We start from the raw sequence: 8694 nt of genomic DNA, 5'->3' as shown, positions 1-8694 counted from the left end.
TGATTGCTGTGGCTAAGCATTTCCAGTACTATGTTAATAAGAGTGGTGAAAGTGGCATCCTTGCCTTGTTCTGTTCTTAAGGGAAATGCTTTTAGTTTTTGTCCATTGAGTATGATGTTGTCTGTAGGTCCTTCATATATGGCCTTTATTATGTCTAGATATGATCCCTCTAGTCCCACATTGCTGAGTGTTTTTATCAGAAATGGATGCTGGATTTTGTCAAAGGCTTTTTTGGCATCTATTGATATGATCATGTGGTTTTTATTCTTCATTTTATTTATGTGGTGTATCATGTTTATTGATTTTCGAATATTGTACCAGCCTTGCATCCCTGGGATGAATCCCACTTGGTCATGGTGAATAGTTTTTTGATATATTGCTGGATCCGATTTGCTAGTATTTTATTCAGGATTTTGGCAACTATGTTCATCAGGGATATTGGCCTGTAGTTTTCTTTCTTTGTAGTTTCTTTTTCTGGTTTTGGAATTAGAATTATGCTGGCTTCATAAAACGCGTTTGGAAGTTTTCCGTCCTCTTGAATTTTTTGAAATAGTTTGAGGAGAATTGGTATTAGTTTTTCTTTGAATGTTCGGTAAAACTCCCCCATGAAGCCATCCGGGCCTGGGCTTTTGTTTGCTGGAGAGTCTTGATTAAATCTTTAATTTCTTCTGTTGTTATTGGTCTGTTCAAGTTTTCTCTCTTCCTGGTCCAGTTTTGGGAGACTATGTGTTTCTAGAAATTTGTCCATTTCTCTTAGATTGTCTAATTTGTTGCTATATAATTGTTCATAGTAGTTGTTAACAATCTTTTGTATTTCTGTGGTGTCAGTCGTTACTTCTCCTCTTTCATTTCTTTTTATGTGTATTTGGGTTCTCTCTCTTTGTTTCTTGGTGAGTCTAGCTAAGGTCCATCAATCTTGTTTATCTTTTCGAAAAACCAGCTCTTTGTTTCATTGATCCTTTGAATTGTTTTTTTAGTCTCTATATCATTTATTTCTGCTCTGATCTTTACTATTTCCTTCCTTCTACTTGTTCTGGGGGTTTTCATTTTGTTTGCTCTCTAGTTCTTTAAGTTGTGAGGTTAGATAGTCTATTAGAGATTTTTCTTGTTTTCTGAGGTAGGCCTGTGGTGCTATGAACTTCCCTCTCAGAACTGCTTTCACTGCATCCCATAGATTTTGTGTTGTTGTGTCTTCATTTTCATTGGTTCCATGAAGTTTTTCATTTCTTCCTTGATCTCCTCGGTAACCCATTAATTGTTTAATAACATGCTATTTAGCTTCCATGTGTTCAAGTGTCTTTGCATGTTCTTGTTGCAAGTGATTTCTAGTTTCATGCCATTGTGATCTGAGAAGATGCTTGATATCATTTCAGTCTTCTTGAACTTGTAGAGATTTAGTTTGTGTCCTAACATGTGATCTATCTTTGAGAATGTCCCAGGTGCACTTGAGAAGAATGTGAATTCTGTAGTTTTGGGGTGTAATTCTCTGTAGATATCTATTAAATACATTTGGTCTAGTGCTTTATTTAGAGTCTCTGTTTCCTTGCTAATTTTTTGTCTAGAGGATCTATCCACTGATGTCAGCGGGGTGTTGAAGTCTTCTGCTATGATTGTATTGCTATCCATTTCTCCTTCGAAGTCTTCCAGAAGATTTTTAATATATTTTGGTGCTCCTATATTCAGTGCATATATGTTTATCAAGGTTATATCTTCCTGTTGGATAGATCCTTTCAATAGTATGTAGTGGCCTTCTTTGTCTCTAGTTATGACCTTCATTTTGAAATCTATTTTATAAGATATGAGTATTGCTGCCCCAGTTTTTTTTTTCCTTTCCGATTGCTTGGAAGATTTTTTTTCCATCCCTTCATTTTCGATCTATGTGAGTCTTTGTTGTGAGGTGCATCTCTTTTAAATAATATATACATGAGTCATGCTTCTTACCCAATCAGCTATTCTGTGTCTTTTTATGGGAGCATTCAATCCATTTACATTTAAGGTGATTATTGATATGTACTTATTTATTGCCATTTTTGTTTAGTGCGGTTATATTTTTCTTCCTATTTCTCCTGCTAATTACAGCAGCCCTTTTAACATTTCTTGTAGTGCTGGTGTGGTGCTAATGTATTCCCTTAGCCTTTTTTGGCTGGGAAGCTCTTTATTTGACCTGCTATTTTGAATGATAGCCTTGCTGCTAGTCTTGGATTCAGATCCTTGTTTTTCATGACCTTGATTACCTCATGCCATTCCCTTCTGGCCTGTAGTGTTTCTGTTGAGAAGTCAACTGAGAGCCTAATGGGGTTTCCTTTGCAGGTAACCTGTTGCTTCTCTCTTGCTGCTTTTAGGATTCTCTCTTTGTCTTTAATTTTTGGCACTTTGATTGCTATGTGTCTTGGTGTGGGCCTGTTTGAGTTCTTCTTACTTGGGGCTCTCTGTGCTTCTTGAACTTGAATGCCTTCTTCCTTCACCATATTAGGGAAGTTTTCTGTCACTATTTCTCTCTAACCCTTGCTCATTTTCTTCTTCTTCGGGGACTCCTATGATGTGAGTGTTATTACGTTTCCAGTTGTCTCACATTTCTCTTAAGCTGTTTTCCTGTTTTTTAATTATTTATTCCTTTTGCTTTTCTGATTGGTTGATTTTTTCTACCCTGTCTTCTAATTCACTGATCCGGTCCTCAGCTTCCTCTGCTCTGCTATTTAGACTTTCCAGTGTGTTTTTTATTTCTGATATGTCATTCTTCATTTCTCCTGGTGGTTTTTAATTTCCAACTGGTTGATTTTCAACATTTTTATGTCTTTACTCATGGTGCTCCTGTCCTTACACATGCTGTTGAGCTTTCTCAAGATCCTGGCTCTGAATTCTAGTTCTGTTAACTTGCTTAACTGCACCTCATTTATCTCATCTTCAGTAGAGGTCTCTTGTTCTTTCATTTGGCTTTCGTTTCTGTGTTTCACCATTTTGGCTAACGCAGTGGGCTTTGGAGTCTGCCAAATTTTTCCTGTGGGTGTGGGTTTTCTGCTCTTTGTGGCTCCCTCTTCTGGGTTTGGATGAAGCAGTGAGGGCCCACGTTAAACACCACTGTCAAGTCTTACTTTCCTGGTTAGAGTTGCTATCCCAGGGAATGGTAGTTACCCTCTAGCTTTTTTGCCTGGAGGCTATTAGTAGCGGTCACCTGAAGAACCTTGGTTTCTGAATTGACTGAAAAACTCCCTCAGGTGCTCAGTGTAAGAGGATTTCCCGAGGGTGGGGCAGATGCAGGTTGTTAATGGGCCTCAATTAGCATTGCAGTGGCCACCAGGTGGGGTTGAATCTCTGAGGGAGCGGCTGCCTCTCCCCAGGGCCCTGGGAAGGAGTAAGATGACCACAGTCCTAAGTGGCTGCAACTCAGCAAAAGCTCTGAGCGCCCTCCAAATCCTGAGTGTTCCCACACAGTTCCAGTCCAGTCTGCCCTCCCTCTGCCAGAGCCCAAGGTGACTGGCTGTGGCTATTTTAGCATCTGTCCTGCTTGGGACTTTAACCTGAGGGCACCGCTCCCAGCTAAGGCCCTCACAGCTCCCAGCTGAATGCGCAGCTCCCAGCCAAGGTCACAGGTCCCAGCCTAGGCCGCCGCAGGTCCCAGCCCAGACCGCTGCAGACAGTGGGCTCCTGGCACACGTCTTCGCAAGCCTACCAGGATTGAGTCAGAGTCCCTGGTTATGTGGTTCTCCAAGCTGCTTTTTCCTGACGATTTGTCTTTATTTTTGTTGTAATTCCAGTTTGGTCCTGGGAGATGGTCTGTGTAGCTTCCATTCACTCCACCGCCATTTTCAGTCCTGGCTGGAAAGTTTTCCTGTGGGAGCTGTCCTGGGCAGTGTAGGACATTTAAGAGCTGTTAGCAGTAGCATCTTTTCTGCTAACCCACCCATTGCGATAATCAAATAGGTTTCCAGACATTACTAAATGTAAACTGGGGGCCACATCACTATCTTTGGGAGCTATTGAGTGACAGAACCATTAAAGCAAACCTAACACAGTGGTGATTGCGATATGATGATGATGATGGTGATGATAATGACAACAATGATGACTGAGACAAATACAGTATTAACAAGAGCTCACCTTCACCAATTCACATTTTGTGTATTGCTGATAAATGTTAATATTTTTTAACCAGTTACAATGCAGAAAGAGAAACTTAAATGTATTCCTGGAAGACATCAAATGGGTATTTTTTTTTTTTTTTAAATCCTCACTCGAAGACATTTTTTTCATCTATCTTCAGACAGAATGGGAGGGAGAGAGGGAGGAAGAGAGAGAGAGAGAGAGAGAGAGAGAGACATCTACGTAAGAGAGACACATCGAGTGGCCACCATCCACATGACCCCAACCAGGATCGGGGACAAACTGCAACCGAGGTACGTGCCCTTAGCGGGAACCGAACCCGGATCTCTCTGGTCCACAGCTGACACTATAACCGATGAGCCAAACCAGTCAGGGCCAAATGAGTACTTTTAAACAGTGTATTTAAGGATTTCACACCATTGCAGTCATTAACAACCCCCTCAAGCTTTAGTAGTATATAGCTGACGTATATATAACACTGTATGAGTTTAAGGTGAACAGTAATTAGGTTTTAAAATGATCTAGTTCAAAGGTTTGCAGCCAGAAAAACCATCTCTATGTCATCCCAGGCCACCAGAAACGGGATGAGCTGGCAACATAACTCCTACTGAAACCGAAAGCAGTGAAGAGCTACTTTTAGCACAGGCTCATTTCCGGGAAGGCAGCTGCCTTTCCGCAGGAGCAATCCAAGCGCCTGATTCTGAATATCTAAGTGCAGAGTAGAATGTGGAAATAAAAAGTGTTCAGACAATCACAGTATCTCCCTCACGGGCTTTGCATACTTTTTGGACACCACATTCTTCCACTGGGGTCCACTTGTATTTTATGGGCCAAAAACATTTCATGGAATATGCAACTGCTGCTCGTTTGGAAACTTGAATAAAATTCCAAGATAATGTAATTGAAAATGGAGAATTTAATTTACAGTGTGTGTGCCTGTCTTCTTGTGGTGCATTTTGCCATAGTTTCTTTCTTTCTTTTCTTTTTTTTCCTTTTATTGATTTGAGAGAGAGAGGAAGTGAGAGGGAAAGGGAGAGAGAACATCGATTGGCCGCCTCCTGCATGCCCCCCACTGGGGATCGAGCCCACAACCTGGGCATGTGTCCTGAGGGGGAATCAAACCAGAGATCTCTTGGTGCATGGGTCGATGCTCAACCACTGAGCCAAACCAACTAGACATTGCCACAGAGTTTCCAAAACAGAAGTGTTTGGGCACTACATGAACTCTTAGAATTGTTGACACATAGCTTCCTTCTTTCTTATAGCAGAATAGATATTGGGATAACAGTATAAAAAAGATAAAAGTGCTTTTCATTTTAACCCTTGACTTCCAATTCTCTCGCTTTCTTTTTTAGATAGGTAGAAATTCTTTTAAAAAATAGTTTATTGATATTTATTATTTTTTAGAAAGAGAGGAAGAAAGAAGAAGACAGAGAGAAAAACATCGAAGTGATAGTATAACATGAATTGGGGATGAAGCCCTAGCATGTGCCTTGACCAGGAATCAAACTGGCAACCTTTTGGTGCACGGGATGACTCCCAACCAACTGAGCCACCCTGGCCAGGGCATGATCCCCAGTTCTTGATAGAGAGGAAAATGGGTGTGTTTGTAAATTTCACTAATTTGCCTATTGGAGCAGAGGGGAAACTACAAGGATGTGTCAGCAGAAACCCAAGCAAGAGAATGAGGCACACTTGCTTTGTTGGAGAACGTTTAATTACTCCTAGAAGCAAAGTAGTGAGTAAAGGACACACTAGAATAGGACGGGGAAGGTGGAGCCAGCAGGCTAGAAAGGGCTGGGATTCAGTGGATTGAAGAGCTCAGTTCTCTTCAAAGATATGATGGGCAAATAAATCCTAGGGTAAAAGATGTCCTCTCCCATTTTCAGTAAAATTTATTATACTCGCATAACCTTTGTGGATAGTCTTACATTTGTCAGGGAGGGCATAGGGGGTGATATATGCAGCTCTATATAGGATTAAATTACTATCCCAAATGTGAGGTTATTTCTGAAGAAGACTTTTGCAGGAATCAGACAGTGAGACAGCATGATCTAAGCTAGTCCTTGAAACTATCCAAATGTCACAAGAAACAATGGGCATCACTTCTTGATCTGCTTTCCCCTTTCGGATGCCATGTAATTTGAGACAGTATGTTTGAGTTGAAGAAATGGGTTTTTATTCCAATAAGTAACCTCTGCAGAGTGAAAATGTGAACTAGCAATTAAGAGCTTTGAAAGTGGATTCCTTTGGAAGGGCATGGAGGTTCAGCCACATATTTCTGCACTGTTTCAAGTACTTTACTATGTCTCATGTGTTCAGAGAGTGTCTTAGAACCTAGGTTCCCTGCATAAGATTGGCTCTGAGATAAGTACTGAAGAATCAACTGCAGATTATGCAGCCAAAAACTAAGAATGAGCCCTGGCCAGTTTGGCTCAGCGGTTGGAGCATCGGCCTGCAGACCAGAGTCCCGGGTTCAGTTCCCACTAGGGGCACGTATCAAAATAAATAAATAAATAAATAAATAAATAAATAAATAAATAAATAAGATCCTATAGACACATAAAAAATGAAAGCAGTCAAAATGTGTTTCAATGGGTAAACCCAAATATTATACTGTACCCACAAATGTGGCTATTCAAGAATATAGAAACTCATACATTGACACATTTACTTCTTTCCAAAGGTAATAACACCCTAAGAAGGGTTAATGTAAATATCAAAGTTACAGTCAAGACTTAAGATTGTCTTCAATCCTTACATTTTTTGCCCTACTATTTAGCTACATATAGTACAGTTGAACTAGTGAATGAACAAATGAGTGAATGTAGAGTAGACCCTTAAATCTCTCTCTGCAGTATATGTCAAGGTTGACTGTAAGAATGTCTCATAGATCTTTGCACTGAATGTTTCTGAACAGCACTGTTGCTCACTACAGCACGAGCACCATCAGCTACCAGGCTCTGAAGTAGCTACAGTATCCTTATAGAAACTGTAGCTACCATACTTTACAAGGGAAATGGTAACTAGGACTGTTTCTCTTTCCTATAACTCAAAATCTGGCTGGAGACAAGGTGATAGAAAGCTACTGGAAATGTTCATGAACTGGTTTTGAAACTGGAAAAACGACATGCAGGTCCAGATGCCTGATGCCACAAAAGTCAAACTCATGAGACAGGTTCTGGCTGATACGGAAAGAGATGTATTTAGGAGTCAACAGCCTGAGGAAACAGCTGGCTCATGCTTTCAAAGCTCTGTCAGCATCTCAGGCATCCTGGCTGGGTTATACAGGGGAGCCGTAGGAAGAGAGCAGCTAAGGAATTTCAGGGATGTGCAGTTTCTCAACTCTGCTCTTAGGTCGTTTTAATATTATCTCCTGCAAGCATAATTACAGTGCTCCATTTGTAATTTTACCAATGATGTCCTGAGAAAAGGCATGTAGGCAGCCTTCCTGCTGGTTCTGATGTGAATTTCTGACACTTGCCCAGTTGTTGGGGTCAGGGTCTCTCCTTGGTCAGTCAGGAACTACAACTGCTGATGTCTACAAAATACATGAATTTTCTATGAGTTTGTTAGTACACCCTATTCTATAGTTACTACCTGATTAGTATGTTATGTTTTTCAATAACTGTTACAGTTCCTAGTGAGATTTGGGAATTGTTTTGTCAGATGCTTCTTGTTCCTTAGATAATATTGTATCTATGCAGCTAAACTAAAAAGAGCTAATCATGGCAAGATCCTCTCTAGGACCTGATAAAATAGAAGACTCCACTAAGTTTATGAATTTCTTTGTAGGCTTTAGACTGTATGGGGTTTCATACTGAAACTGGAGATAGAGAAACAACACTAGATCAAATATATAGGGTGTCCCAAAAATGTATACACACTTTGAATAATTATAAATACCCATGGGTTAAATCAGTAAGAAAGAAATATCTTGAGCTCTCAGCTGTTAAGTGTGTATACATTTTTGGGGGAACACCCTGTATGAGTACTTAAATAATACATTGATATAAATCCTGGTATCAGAGCATGACCTGGTTGGTGGGAGTTTCAGTAGGAGGGGGGATTCAGCACTTGATGTCAATTGTTATTTGAGATGCTAATGGTGATTATTTAAAAGTAATTGATAATTCCTTTTTATAGGCTATTACCACTTGAAAAACTCTAGAAAGTAGAGTTTAAGCTCACGCAGGAAACTTAGGCTCAATGTTGGTCCAAATGATCTTAGACCAATTTCTACCCTGAACAAAATGTAAGGTTAGAATCAGTACTTTTATGTTCCGAGGCTTGCATATTTGTCTTCCTTATCAAATGCTCCTTTTGCTCTATACTAAGAAAAACACCTTTTCAGTTTAGACGTTACTAAGCAAAAAAAATCAAAATTAAGTAATATGACCTAATTTAAATATATATATATTGCCCGCTGGCGTAGCGTAGTGGTTGAACGTTGACCTGTGCACCAAGAGGTCTCTAGTTTGAGTCCCAGTCCGGGAACATGACCAGGTTGTGGGCCAAATCCCCAGTGGGGGCATGCAGGAGGCAGCCAGTTGATGTACTTTCTCATCAATGTTTCTATCTCTCCCTCTCTCT

The 8694-nt window shown here is 40.2% G+C and overlaps 1 pseudogene; it reads right to left on the bottom strand.

Annotated features, from left to right (window-relative positions):
• Positions 1 to 3905, bottom strand: part of LOC118626727 — a 14344-nt pseudogene extending 10439 nt beyond the window's left edge.
• Between the last annotated feature and the right edge of the window lie 4789 nt (positions 3906 to 8694).

This window comes from Molossus molossus, unplaced genomic scaffold, assembly GCF_014108415.1.
Source record: "Molossus molossus isolate mMolMol1 unplaced genomic scaffold, mMolMol1.p scaffold_m16_p_12, whole genome shotgun sequence".
Taxonomy (NCBI): domain Eukaryota; kingdom Metazoa; phylum Chordata; class Mammalia; order Chiroptera; family Molossidae; genus Molossus; species Molossus molossus.
The sequence above is the reverse complement of the archived record's forward strand: the minus strand, read 5'-3'. Positions and strand labels throughout refer to the sequence as shown.